At 39.5% G+C, this 15,362-nt stretch overlaps 1 long non-coding RNA gene across 1 annotated transcript; it reads right to left on the reverse strand.

Moving 5' to 3' along the window:
- Nucleotides 1-1,105: 1,105 nt before the first annotated feature.
- LOC121396289 lies at nucleotides 1,106-14,611 on the reverse strand. The gene is made up of 2 exons (XR_005962960.1): nucleotides 14,479-14,611; nucleotides 1,106-1,195 (listed from the first exon to the last, which is right to left on the reverse strand). It is a non-coding gene; the product is annotated as an uncharacterized LOC121396289 (long non-coding RNA).
- Nucleotides 14,612-15,362: the final 751 nt, after the last annotated feature.

A 15,362-nucleotide genomic window follows, 5' to 3' on the forward strand; every position in this document is an offset into this window, starting at 1 on the left:
CTGGACAAAAAAAAAACATGGCTCTTTTAAATATTAGAAATGCCTGCTTAAACAAGATTGGTTAAAATTAAATAATTAAAAGGATATTGGCTGGAAGTTTGCAGTATTATGTAAAACATTATGGGCAGGAAGTTAAAATGGGTACCTCATAGAAAATGAACAGTGAACTATAGTATTAAATAATGCAGAAGTCAGAGGGAGAAGAATGAAAAGTACAAAGACTGAGGTGGGAGCACAGAAGTAAAATACTCACTTTAGAGGAGCAAGATCTCAACTTGATTTGTGGCCAGGACAGAGACACAATAAGGGAGATCAAAGCATGATATATAGCAGGACAGAGGAATGACTACAGCTTTTTACCATGTGTGAGTACAATTCCTGGCAGGCTGCATTCATTTATATATGAAATTGTCTATGTGCCTCCCTGCTATGGGTTCTGGGGATATTTATACATGAAATTGCCACGACGCCATCCTGATTTAGTTGGGAGTGGCAACAAAAGGGGCATGGCCACCAGAAAAATTTTCATGGCGCGCTGCGCGCGCCACATCCTTCCTCATACCAGACCATTTCTGTGGGTGGGACTGCACATCACACATACACCATCCCTTCACCTTTTTGTTCCCAATTCAAGCACTGAGTATATAGGTATTAATATGATCCAGACATGCACCCAGTAATGGTTTGAGGCGATAGTCACTCCCTGCACCACATTATGGATGATATTTTTTCAAAACACAGCCAGAACAAACCATGGCCCATTAAGAATGAGGTGTATCATAATGTAAAATCATTAATAGGCTCACAAATCAAACTTATTTGGGAAACCTGGGCTACTGCTATATTAAGAGATTACGATTGACAAACATTATGCTAACAAATATAGCAACACTAACACTTCTCTGATGCACAGAGTGGCAGTATGACTAATTTTCTAAGTGGAAATGCTAAACTAAAACTAAACTCTTCTCATGCGTCAAGGCTTATCTGCAAATATTAATATTAAATGATGAGATGACAAGGTTGCTGTCATAAAACAAAAAGAACATATGAAAAGAAAAAAAGTATCAATACCAGTCCAGTTGTTTTGGCTATGGGGTCTTGCATGATAACTTCAACCGATTCTTTGACATCTTTCACAAACTGTTGTGCTACTCCAGGAGTTGTATGCAACAGTGTAAGGCATATATGAATACTGTTATTGTAAGAAAAAAAAAACCAAGTAGTTAAACTTATTATTTATCAGGAGCATATATATATATATATATATATATATATATATATATATATATATATATATATATATATATATATATATATATATATATATATATATATATATATATATATATATATATATATATATATATATATAAATACTCCAGTAGCAGCCTGTTTGAATATATGAGGATTTAACAGTCAAATTCCATTTTTGTGGGGTGCTCACAGATTTATTGAAGATCCAAAATAACACATAATACATGATACTTCAGGACAAACAGTTTTTTACAAATTTTTCACAAATTAGCCCAAAATGTATATGAAGGGTTTTATTCATCCAGGTGATGATATACTGTATCTAGTAGGGTTAAGACTAAAGCAACTAGAAGTCCAGTTGTGGATACAGTAGATTAGCCCAAAGCTAACTAGTTATTTATACATACAAGAGCCATCTAATGGTTAACTTCAATAAATAATATATATCAACCAGTCATAACATGTGTAATATCCATGGATCCTATTGATATTCTAGTGTTCAATACAAATAGTAGTCTTTGGAACACAATTTATTTATAAGTCATAAGTTCCAAAAGTTTTTCAGGTATGGGGTCCTTTATCTGGAAACCTATTAGTGTCCATTTTAAGCAAATAATTCTGTTTTTTTTTTAATGGTTTCCTTTTGCTCTTTAATAATATAACAGTACAATTAAGAAGAAGACCCCTTATCACAAAAAAAAAAATCCCAGGCATTCGGATAAATGATCCCACATGCGTATCACTAAATTGGAGACACGTCTCAAGCCACACTTAATAGAATACTTTTGTTTTAATGTAGTTGGATAGAAACACTACTTTTCCAGTAAGAAAGGACTAACTAAAGTGATATGAATGTTTGTCATTTATAAAAAAATGTATTTATGGATGGTTTATCTTGAACATCTACTAATATTTTAATGCCCTTGTACTATGCACACTGGATTGTCACTAGGAATCATGGACAATACTGGGAATGTTACAATTGGTAGATAAAATCTATGCCTATGTGATCTACATGCAGTTGTTATTTATCCAAGATGGTACTATTCTTCAGCAAAGAGATGGTTAATTTGCTAATTTTCTTTGCTAAGCAATGTTTCTCCCAAAATGTCATACATTGACTCAGGTACCTCAATGAACCTGAGTATCCACTCCAAATGAAACCCAGCGACCATACATAAACACACCTACACCGACCCTCCATACACTCACATAAACTGCACATACCAATATCTAGACCAATATCTATGCTAATTGTACATTTTAGTAGCTTTGGATATTATGCTTGTCTAATAAATCATCCAATCCCCTCTTAAAGGCATCAACAGAGCCATCACAACATCATCCAGCAGTGCATTCCACAACCTCACTGTGAAGAACCACCTACGTTGCTTCAAAGAAGTTCTTTTCCTCTAGTCTAAAGGGGTGGCCTCTGGTGCGGTGATCCACTTTATGGGCAAAAAGGTCTGCTATTCGTCTATAATGTCCTCTAATGTACTTGTAAAGTGTAATCATGTCCCCTCACAAGTGCCTCTTTTCCAGAGAATCATGTCCCCTCGCAAGCGTCTTCAAACCCAACCTTGACAGTCTACCCTCATAATTTTAAGTCTTCCATCCCTCTAACCAGTTTAGTTTCACGTCTCTGCACTCTCTTCAGCACATTTATATCCCTCTTAAGGACTAGAGGCCAAAACTGCACTGCATACTCTAGGTGAGGCCTTACCAGAGACCTATAAAGTAGGGATGCACCAAATCCACTATTTTGGATTCGGCCGAACCCCCGAATCCTTCATGAAAGATTCAGCCGAATATCGAAATCATTTTTTACTTCCTTGTTTTGTGACAAAAAGTCACGTGATTTCCCTCCCTGCCCCTAATTTGCATATGCAAATTAGGATTCGGATTCAAATCCGAATCCTGCTGAAAAAGCCTGAATCCTGTCCGAATCCCGAACTGAATCCTGGATTCGGTGCAACCCTACTATAAAGAGGAAACATTATGTTTTCATCCCTTGAGTTAATGCCTTTTTTATGCAAGACAGAACTTTATTTGCTTTAGTAGCCACAGAATGACACTGGCTGAAATTAGACAACTTATCTACAAAAAAAACCCTAGATCCTTCTCAGTTAAGGAAACCCCCAACACACTGCCAGGAAACTCCTTATCCAGAATTATAAAAAAAAAGCCATCTCCCATAGACTCCATTTTATACAAATAATCCAAATTTTTAAATATGGTTCGCTTTTTTTCTGTACTTGCTCCAAGCTAAGATATAATTAATCCTTATTGGAAGTAAAACTAGTCTTATGGGTTTATTGATTTTCTAGTAGACTTAAAGTATGAAGATCCAATTACAGAAAGACCCATTATCCAGAAAACCCCAGCATTTTGGATAACAGGTCTCATACCTGTATAACTTGCATTTATATTATTTCTGCCAAAGTGCATATTCTTGCATTTATCAACATCAAACCTAATTTTCCAGTTTGCTGCCCAGTTTTCCAATTTAGTCAAATCACTCTGTGGCAGAGTGATAAAGTGGGCAAAATGCCCACTTCCAGGTCATTAATAAACAAGTTGAAACTCAAATGACCCAATCGCAGAAAAATTAAGTAAAGAGGATTGTTAAGCTAAGCTTGTTTAGTACCCTAGGATGAATACCATCGGTCCCAGACCTTTATTTATCTTTACATGTTCTAGTCTCTTTTGAATTTCCTTTTGCACAAACTATGTATCATCTGTTTTATTACTAGAATTGGGACTAATAATAAGGAAACCTTTATCAGCTGGTTCCTCATTAATGTAGATAGATGAAAAATAACAGTTCATAATCTCTGGTTTTTCTTTGTTCTGTGATATTAAGGGCCCCAACCCCTTCCTGCATTTTTTTACTATTTAAAAAATAATTTTGGATTCTTTTTACTACTTGTTGCAATATCCTTTTCCATCTCAATTTTAGCTTGGTGCTTAATTGATATATGTTAATAATAACAACACCTGTGTGTGATTTTATTAAATGTATCTGTTGTGATTTTTATGGTAAAATTAACTACACTGTGTACATAGACAATTATTCATTCTACAATTCAAAATGTTATTCCTTCAGGTCATTGTGCATGTTCCTGTGCTTTTAGAAATAGGCAAAACTGCACAATACAATTGCTTGGAGACACTCCTTTTAAAATCTTTTCTCCGCTGACTTCACTTGTCTTTTATTTCTCCTGCTTGGGTGTTTCTCAATTATCTACCACTAGAGGTAGAGCACAAAAGCATTTTTTAGCAATGCAAAATATTTCTGAGCTAATTTTGATCCATACAGTTCTAAAAATCTTCACCAGTCTTCAGGTAACCTGCTTAAAATTCCCACTCAGTGTATCCAAAAGTGGCCATACACGGAGAGATCCGCTCGTTTGGCGATGGCCAAATGAGCGGATCTCTCCCCGATATGCCCACCTTGAGGTGGGCAATATCAGGCTGATCAGATCGTGGGCCCTAGGGCCCAACGATCGGATCCTAACGAATATTAATGGGCGGTCGGATCACGGGACCGCATCAACGAATAGATGCGGCCGCGATCCGATGGTATTTTTCGTCCCAGCCAGATCTCGATCGGGGAAGCCCGTCAGGGGGCCCCATACACGGGCCAATAAGCTGCCGACACGGTCTGTCAGCAGCTTTTATCGGCCCATGTATGGCCACCTTAAGTTAGGGGTCCCCAACTTTTTTTTTTTTTTTTACCAGTGAGCCACATTCTGTAAAGAGAGTTGAGGAACAACACAAGCACAAACAAAATTCCTGGGGGGCAAATAAGAACATCACTTGACTATTTGGTAGCTGCAATCTGGAAGTCTACAGATGGCCCTTTTTAACTCTGCATCTGTTTTTTATGCAACCAATACTTGCCTCCAAGTCAGAAATTCAAAAATAAGTGCCTCCTTTGATGCCACTGGGAGAAACAGCCAAGGGGTTGGTGAACAACATGTCGCTCACAAGCCACTGGTTGGAGATCACTGATCTAGGGTGTATGTAGGATGTCACTACTCTCTGCCTCTCTCTGTATAATGTATTTAAGATCTGGAGCCATTGTTCTTGAAAATCACTGTACCATTAATGTATATGTGTATATATACAAACATTGTACAAGCCAATGTAGAGATTCTGAAGCTAATGGCATGTGGGTCAGTATTTTAGCAGTATAGATTAACTGGGCTATGCCTGAAACAACCCATGACACTTCTTATTGTAAATTTAAGCTGCCTGACGTAGCAAGTACAGTTTGTTCTTGACCCACAACATGTTAACACATTGTAATATCCAACTGTATCAGCAGTGTTAGGACACAGGGCATTTTGTCAGCCCATGGTCACGCCAGATAATATTAAAGGTGATTCACCTTTAGGTTAACCTTTCTATTCAGGCCCTCTCCTATTCACATTCTAGTCTCTTATTCAAGCAATACATGATTGCTAGGGTAACTAGGACCCTAGCAACTAGATTTATGAAGCTGCAAAGAACTGCTGAATAAAAAGCCAAACCAACTCAAAAATAAGGCAAATAAAATAAATATAAACCAAATTGCAGATTTTCTCAGAATATCATTTTCTACATCTACTGAGGTGAACAACCCTTTAAAATGTAAATCATCTTGAGTGGCCTACATGCAGCAGTGATAGGGGGCATCCCTGTCACTCAACATCAGTCAGAGCACATTTCATATTATGAGACGCAGTGACAAGCAGACAGGGCAGTTTTAACCCTGTTGATTTAACAGACAGCAGCATTCAAACCACATATCCTCCCCTTAGGGGAATGAAAGACTCCTCTAGATATCTTGCTCCCTGCAGGCAACCTAAATATACCTTTGAATTGCTAGCAGAACTGAATTCTTAAATAACTGCACGAGAATGCTTTCTTCCGCCTTTTTGCACACATATGAAGTCAGTTTTACTAGTAGTGAATCACATAGGGAGAAATTCAAAAGTATTTTCAGGTATGCTGCTGCCTATAGGGAGCAAGATATTGAGGATGACAAAGTGTCCTATCTGCAATTGCCTCTACAGTTTATGGTACACTGGAAGGTTCGTCCTAAATCTTGGCTACCCACAAGCTTCAAATCTTCTGCCAATACCTTTTCTTTGGCGACAGTGTAAATATCAGGTGGTAAAAACATATTAATTATGTAACCGCCAGAACATGCATGAGAAGGCATTTTTTGCCACTTACGCCCATTCATATGTTTTATTGGCAGATATTTCCACTGGCACCAATGCAAAAGTGATTTTAGGCAGATTTTTTTGTGGTTAGTGCAGATTTTTCGTGGGTGGCACTAAAATACAGGACGACCAGGGCCGGATTTACATAGTGGGCACCCCTAGGCCCACTGCCGTTCGTCACCCCTGTCCCCTCCCCTTATATAATCTGGAACGAAGCAATGGGGATTGGCACATAGGAAATTTTAAAAAAATGGTTGTACAGTATCTCCAGCGCATCCCCAGTGTTTTTGAACCAATGTGGGTGTGGTTGGGCAGCATGCCGCCCCCTCTAAAATCCTGCCACCGTAGGCCCGGGCCTAGGTGGCCTTTCCACAAATCCAGGCCTGAGGACGACACCAGCATGTGCTTTTAGCCCAAAGCAGAACAGGGACAACAGAGAAGCATGAAGCTCCTATCAATTCAGACAGCCAACTCAGGTGTCAGGGAACTGTTATCACTATGCCTATGCAGACCAATGGGATCAAAATTGCCCAGTGTGCCACTTTCCTTTCTTAAAGGGCACCTATTGACAAAAAACATTTTTCCAACCAATGTTGGACAATGTTGGGGCACACACATGCACATAATGAATGAATGCTGCAACTTTATTTATTTTATTTTTTCTTAACTTAATAATGAATTTAACCTTGTAATTAACCTTATTATAGTTTGGCCCATTATTGCAATGTTTTATTTATTTATTTATTTTGTTTTTTTCTTTATGGTTTTTAAAATTGACTATCCAGTCCTGCCTCTAATTCTCTGTAATGCAACACACGGAATCTGTTGGGAAGCATATTGTCTAAAGTGTAACAAAATGTAGGCTACAAATGCTCAGTACGCACCGCCGCTCTTTAGCATTGAAGATCTGTGTCTCTGAAGATGATAACCGTAGCTCCTGGTTTTCTTTTCTACTGATTCACAGTACGTGCTTTGTGTTGCTGTCCGTTACCTGGCCTTAAGGGCTAACGCGCAGTACACTTCACATGTAAAATATAAGTAACAGGCCAATTAGTAATTAAGATTGCAATTACATTGCAACTCAGAAACCAGTGCAGTTTGCATCAGAATGTTTTATCTCACCCCTGTAAAGTCAGCTCTATGAATGTGAATCTCATTTTCTGGAGTTGCAACCATATTTTTTTTTATTTGCCTCACTGCAGCAACATTTGTGCCAAAGTCTTCATCCCAGAACATGCTCGCTGAATGTCCAGATAAATACACCAATTTCTGTTATTATGACACATGCCTGAGTGGGAGGCTTCTTGCATGTAAGTAGTCAAGCAGCAAGATCACCAAAAATACTTTTTCCAATTACTTTCTATATGTGACCATTTTTCTGATATTGAAGTATAAAGTTTGTTTTCACCTGGGCAGGTCTGGACTGGGAATCAAAATGGGCCCTGGCATTTCAGGTACACAGAGGCCCAAACAGCAAACACAGAGGCCCAAACAGTCCCCACCAGCCCAATAAATAGTGGCTGTCCATGGCAACTTACAGCAGCCCCTCTGGTATTTGCCAGAATCCACAGATTGCCAGTCCGGGCCTGGCTCTGGGGGGCGCCGACTCTTTAACTGTTATCAATGGATACATTTGTTATCTTTGGCCCTACTGAGCAGAATCCCTGTGTAGGTAGGTGTTTGATAGTTGCTAATATACCACAAATGCTGCTGAGAAATGTAAATTGTAACTGTTCAGATGCTCCTGGATCACTGAGCTGCTAGATTAAGACACTAGAGAGGAAATTTAAACTTAAAATTTTGGGTAAACCGTGAAAAATAAAAAGCTGGAAAGCAATTGAAAAAAGCCTTTGTTTATAATGAACAATCTGAAAACAACTCGACTGGAAAATGTGTTTGGAAGATGAACAACCCCCTTAAATTTTGCACTCCATTTTTTCTATCCTAAATCTTTAAACTACATGATCAATAGGCCCCGAACATGCATGTATCTGACATGGATCCATTTTTATCATGGTAAGCATTGGTACTGAATTTTTTTATTTTCCTCATTTTGCGTTTTGCTTGGATCAATGTAATGCAGCAGCAGCTGATTTCAGCTGATTGAATAGCTTCAGCAAGGCAGTAGATATTTCCAGTGATAAAGTTTAGGGCAGATTTATCAAAATGTGAGATTAAAGCTTATCACAGAGAAATTCAGCCGCCTGCTATTCTTCCTATGGGATTTTTAGAATATATATTGAACAGTGAGCTCACACTCTGCTAATTCATTTTAAAAATCCCATAGGTATAAATGTAAAGTGGGTTAATTTCTCTGTAGGGAGCTCTAATCTCAGATTATAAATTTCTCCCTTACAGGAGAACTAAAACTTAAATAAAGTAGGCTAGAAATGTTACACATTAAGGGTTGGGCTTCTGTATCTTGCCTAAGGCAACCACAGCCCTTTAGCAGTGGCGGTCTGTGTCTACGAATATGCCAGAGTAGCTCCCCATCTTCTTTTCTGCTGATTCAATGCACATCTCTGTGCTGCTGTCACTTGCTGAGCTTAGGGACAAACTCAAAATATACAGTAAACAAAATATAAATGTCACAATATAAGGCTGTTTAGTAATTAATGCAGATAATACTACATAATAGCACAGAAACCAGTACAACTAGCTTCAGAATTTAATAGATCAGCCTTGTAGCATCAGCTTATATTACAGACAAACCGCATTTTCTGCCTGTTCATTTTGCAACAACCCCTAAGCTTAGCTTCTCAACAGCTGCTGAGCGCCCACTGAGCATTTGAGTGTCGCAGACACTTCCAAGATGGTGGCCCCCTGTGACAAGTTTGAAGTCCTGAATCATTGCTGCTATTGACAACCTGGAGTAATAAGTTCAGAATCTAAGATATGGCATTTTTGGCTATTAATTTTAGGGTTTAGTTCTCCTTTAATGTAGTATTGGCACATTCTTAATGCAATACCCACACATTTTATCAATAATCAGACTTGCCACTATCCCTTTAAAAGAATCTTTTCCACCAAATTCAGCATTAACAAAAGACTTGCCAATAGTGGTGCTGTGGGGTAAAGGTTGGGTGGCCTAATCAAGTAAAGGTCGAATTGCTGCATGTACAGTATTTTACATTTGACCAACCCTATTCTTCTGCATTAAAATGTATTTTTTTGGTGGGGCTCTGTCATCTGTGGGAGAGGCAAAATCCTACAGGTGACAAAGGGCTACATGTGCCATTGATTGTTGATTGCTATTGGTGGCATAAGATTACCAATCCCCTTAACAATAATTGCAGACCCATCTTTGGCTGCAATTAGAGTTGAGCCAAGCTGGTTTAGCAAGCAATGAGCTAATGAAAACAGCATAAAATGTGACTGTACTTTTCCTTTTCAGGTGTGTCAAAGGTTATATTGGAAGCCGTTGCCAATATGTTGACCTGTTGAAAGTAATGATAACCCATAGTTAACATGCGATAGCTGCTACAGTGAATGAGCGAGGGTCTAAACCCTCACTCATTCACTGTAGCAGCTATTGCATGTTAACTATGGGTTATCTCTCAGTCAATTCACCTGTTAAAAGGACTGCAAACCTGGCCAACCTAACTTTGAATTTAGTGTCTCTTGTCTAAATTAGCAGTTTATGGGACTAGAAATTATTTGTTATAGCTTGGTAATACATCAGTCTGGGATATCATGCCGGGTAATCTGATGCAGCCATCTCCTCATGGGACTACACAGGGCCATCATGGAAATTGGGAATACAATATTGTATTGGACCAAATTGGCCAGCTGCTCATTTGACCAAATCTTGCAGATTGTCTTATTCAGGTTTACACGGAGTTTGTACGGATGCAGACATGCAGAACTGAAAGTTTCTATACATGCAGTTTATTCATTATACATTATTACTATTGTAAAAAGTATAATTCTATGAGGAATGAAGAAATGGTACATGTAATGGTAAATGATCAGTCTATGAATATACTTTAGTGGCCTTATTTTACCAGTCACATGTCTTCCTCTTTGATACTTATTAGTGGTTTGCACAGAGAGATTGCTATGGTGTCTTGCTCTCCTCAAAAGAGTTGTACAATTCCAGTGGCGTAACTACTACAGATGTGCACCCGGCCCCCCCTCCAAAATCATAAGCCATACCCACTGCCATAATAAGCCTTGCCCACCAACACTTTTATTCAAACAGCTGCCACTAAATGGATCTCCTTTCTACATGTCTGTCAGAACAATGCTATCAAATTACTAGAAATAGAAGGTGCAGTTCCACCGTCATCGCTATAAACACATGGCTTATTCAGTTAATGCCTTTAAGAATGGCTTGGATGATTTTTTGGACAGACATAATATCAAAGGCTATTGTGATACTAAGCCCTATAGTTAGTATAGGTATGGGTATATAGAATTGAATTAAAAGTAGGGAGGGGTTTGTGTATGGATGCTGGGTTTTCATTTGGAGGGGTTGAACTTGATGGACTTTTTTTGTCTTTTTTCAACCCAATTTAACTATGTAACTATGTAATTATGTTATACGTTATAGGTGTATATAGAGTTATAAAATGTGTAAAAGCAACATACTACTAACCTTGTATTTTTGTTACCTGCTTTGATTTGCTTTCCATTTTATTTTCTAATATATGTTTGCCTTTCTCTACTATTTATTCCAGCATTTCTTTATAGTTTTACATATTATTCTCACTCTTTCTATTCTTCAATACCCATTTTATCTGTGTACCTCTCATTATACCCCTTTTCTTCAGAATTCAATTCCACCTTCCTAAATCTTTTGACAAAGTTTAACATTTTCTTTCTTCTTAAGTGGAATGTGAATAAATTACTGCAAAAGAAAGTCCTAAACTTGCCTCTGGTAATGTAAATCCATAGCCAGCAACCATAAAATCTCCTGCCTCAGCTCCAAACAGATCGCAAGATAGCGCACTTCTAGCAATACAGTGCACATGTGAGATAAGAACTGCAGGCGCTCATTCTGTCCATTCCTCCCACATTGCACATGCTACCGGCTACTAAAGAAGTTAAATGTTAAGAGGACTGAGGCAAGAGATCGTATGGCAAGGGATTTACATTCCGAGGGGCAAGGCAAAGCTTGCTTTATTTAGCACTCTTTCTCTCTCGGCTCTCCCACTATGCTGTTCCACATTTTACAAAAAATAGCTCCAGCATTTTGAAAATTAGCATTCTGCATTTCGTGTGGGCCCGGGGGCACACACCCCCTGCACCCCCCATAGTTATGCCACTGTACAATTCTTACAGCCATGGTTCAGAATGCAATGGCATAAATATCAGGGGGTGCAATAGCACCTGTGCCGCACCCCTTTGAGGCCTACCGTAGCCTCTAACGGTTATCTCTGAAGGCTGGGCAGGGGGAGATTTTACAGTGCGCATGCCAGCAGCACTCTGGTGCGCAATTCATGGGGGGAGGGCCCAACAGGGGGGGCTGGGTGTCCATCCTGTACCAGGGCCTGTCGGCAAGTAGTTACCCATTGCACTAATCTATAACACAGGGCTGAATGTTTTGTTATTTAAAGGACAAGGAAAGGCAAAAAAATAAAATCCCATTTTTACTTTCTTTAATGAAAAAGAAACCTATCTACAATATACTTTAATTAAAAAAATGTGTACTGTTTTATAAGAAACCTGACTGTATGCAGTGAAATTCTCCCTTGATTTACTGCTGCGGATAGGAATTGTCAGATGATCCCTAACTGCTGAGCAGGTAAACAATCATACTTATGAACAGCAGGGGGAGCCCCCGCCTTACTTACCAGCCATGCGGAATTCACGCAGCTTTGTTTATGACGATCCCTAAGCAGCCCAGACCACACTGAGCATGTGCAGGGTCAGGGTCAGGCAAAGATGTTTAACAAAGTTTCAAGATGACAGCCCCCTGTGGCCAACTTTGAAAGCATAAATTTGTTTGATTAGGCTTTGTGGTGCAGTAAGTTCATGCTTATGTTTAGTATACAAAATACAGCATTTCTAGCCTTATTCTATTTTAGACTTTTCTTGTCCTTTAACATAGTGGGATGGCATACTAAAGGAAGTTCTGTAGTTTCCCCTTGATTCTCTCCTGTCTGTAATTGCCTCGTGTTGGCTGGAGGGGAAACTTTTAACATACATTGGAATAATTGTGCACACTAAGGAACTTTCTTCATACAAATTGAATTTACACAGCAAAGAGGACTTTACTATTTTGAAACTGGGATTAGCACTGCTCGAGTTTTTCTAATTTTTTATGAAGCTTTGATACGGTTTTAGGGATTTTAATAAGGGTATTTCGTTTTTCTATTTATTGCTTACTATGTATCTGTTTAATCTAAGTATTTTTCACTTAACCACTGGTTTATTGTATCAATTATGCAAATCACTATGGGTTTTTAAACACTAACTGTGAGAGCTTCTGCATGTCTGAAGAAGGGGCATGCCCCCGAAACGTTACATCATATGACAAATTAAACGTGCAGGGGATTTCCCCGCTACACTAGCCTTCCGTGTCTGGCAAATTTCTTTTGTCAAATGAACTAGAAACATACAAAAGTAAGATTGATCAATGCACATTCCTGGATCCTTTGTTTCATAAGTAATGTAATATTTGTGCAAATATGTTAAAAAAAGGGGTACAAAGTTATGATCATAAAAATGTGGCAATCTCCCCTATAGAAAACTAATGGAAAGGGATTCAAGGGTGTGAAAACAGTACCCTGAACAAAGAAGGGGGAGCAAATGTCATCAAGCAAAAGCGGCCTGTTTTTTTAGACTTAGCCTGTATACAGGGAGGCTAAGATGATGCCAGGTTTTTTGGAAGTTCATTTACTGGCAAAGCCATAGTGATGTGCGGGTGGGGAAAAACGCGACCCCCACCCAAACCTAAGCTGCTACACACCAGCCCACACCTGACCCTAACCCGGAACGCTCCCACTTTATATACCCGCCCAGCTGTGATGTCATGAAAGGGGCGGGGTGGGGCCTGCACGAGTATATAAAAAGGCGTGTACAGAGGCTGAAGTGGGACAGAAGAAGACTGCACATCACTACAAATCCAAAAAAGTGGGTCAAAGCTGTAACTTGGGAGTTTATGCAGAGAGTATAAATCATGGGGATGTTTTGCACTATACATAACCCAATAATAAGTGATATTATTTGGAAAGCAGGTCTCTATCCACCTTAGCCTTGTTAGTAATGGGGGCCCATGTTCAATACTAGTATCAAGTGTGATCTCTGTGTCTCTGCCTACACATGAGCATCATAGTACCGTGGGAGAAATGCCGCTTAACTTGCCACTTGCTTTGGCAAAACCATAGAAAAAAAAGTTCTCTTGGTTGCTGAGGAAGTGACAGCACAGTATCATGTGACCAGGACTCAGAAAAAAGATACAATGTAGGAGTATGAGGCTGGTGCCTGGCAGAGAGAGCTACACTATTAACAGAAGAGAGGCAGAGGACTTACTGAGCTATTAAACATCAATATGGGGACTTGGGGCACATTTTCTTGCCCTGTTTGATTGGGAAACTCCAGGCAGGGATAATGACCTCCTTTGCACAACCACCGCCCCAGGGTGGTGCCTATAACTGTGCAGGAATTTGCTGCCCTAAAAGTGCTTTTGCAAAAAGGGTCCAAAACTGCCTCTCAGTTCTATTCAGAGAAACGGGGGCACTATAATACTCTGTTAGCAAATCTATTAGACCTCGGCTAAAATCTTTCAAAAAACAAAGCTTGAAGCAATAGCGTTCACTCCCCTGAAAAAACTGCTATGGCCGATTGAGCCCCTAACAGGCCTCGTATCTGGCTGGTCATGATCAGTAATATGGCATACATTATATCACTGAGAATCACTTTATGGCAGACAATGTACTGTTAACCCCTCCCCCTCACTCTACCACAGGGACTCTGACAAAAAAAACATCCCTCATGTTCCACCATGTCCTGCCTGATACCAACTGCCCTATAGAAATCCCCCTGCCTGCAGCCCAGCACTTACTTCATAACAGGCAGAACAGCACTTCTGTCTAGACAGGTCTCCCTCTGCTGTGCCTGCTCTCTCTGGGCTTCTCCCTCCCACACTCAATCTCTGGAATCACTGCTGGAAGCTTTCTCCTATTGGCTAAAGTTACAGGAAATTAGAGCTGGGGCAAGACTCCCTCTCCCATTGGCTAAAGTTACAGGAAATTAGAGCAGAGGCAAGACTCCCTCTCCCATTGGCTAATGTTAAAGGAAATTAGAGCTGAGGCAAGACTCCCTCTCCCATTGGCAATTAGAGCTGAGGCAAGACTCCTTCTCTCACTGGCTGTGGGATACTCTCTTCCACTGGCTAAAATGACAGGAAGTGACAATTTGCAGCCATGATGCAAAATGCTGCTCTCCCATTGGCTGCAGGTTACTTTCCTCCCCCTCACTGGCTAAACTTGCAGGGGATGGTTTCTCTCACAGAAAGCCCTCCATGATGTGTTTGTGTGTGACACAGTGGGGCTGTTTGTGTTACTTTTATACCAAAAAGGCATAAAACTGGTGTAAAATTTAAGTTATGTTTATAAAGCTGCACCATGTGAATTAACCTTGCCCTTTGGCAATAATTCCATATAGTAAAGCTGTGAGGCACTTGTTTATAACCCTGCGTATACCAGAGTTACACCAGAATTTACACACAGAGCCCTTGTATATCAAAATACCTGCACTTACAATGGATGTTGTCTAGCTGCCATAACACTGATGTATATGAAGAATCATATACCTGCCGTCTAATCATGTAAGGTCTTTCATTGACTTTTTTGTATAAGCCCTTTATTTAATGCCACCTTTATACTTCCATTAATATCCCCCTATTTATGTTATCCTCTTCCTCTGCTGGGCAGAACTGCCATACCA

The sequence above is a fragment of the Xenopus laevis genome, chromosome 7S, assembly GCF_017654675.1.
Source record: "Xenopus laevis strain J_2021 chromosome 7S, Xenopus_laevis_v10.1, whole genome shotgun sequence".
NCBI classification, from domain to species: domain Eukaryota; kingdom Metazoa; phylum Chordata; class Amphibia; order Anura; family Pipidae; genus Xenopus; species Xenopus laevis.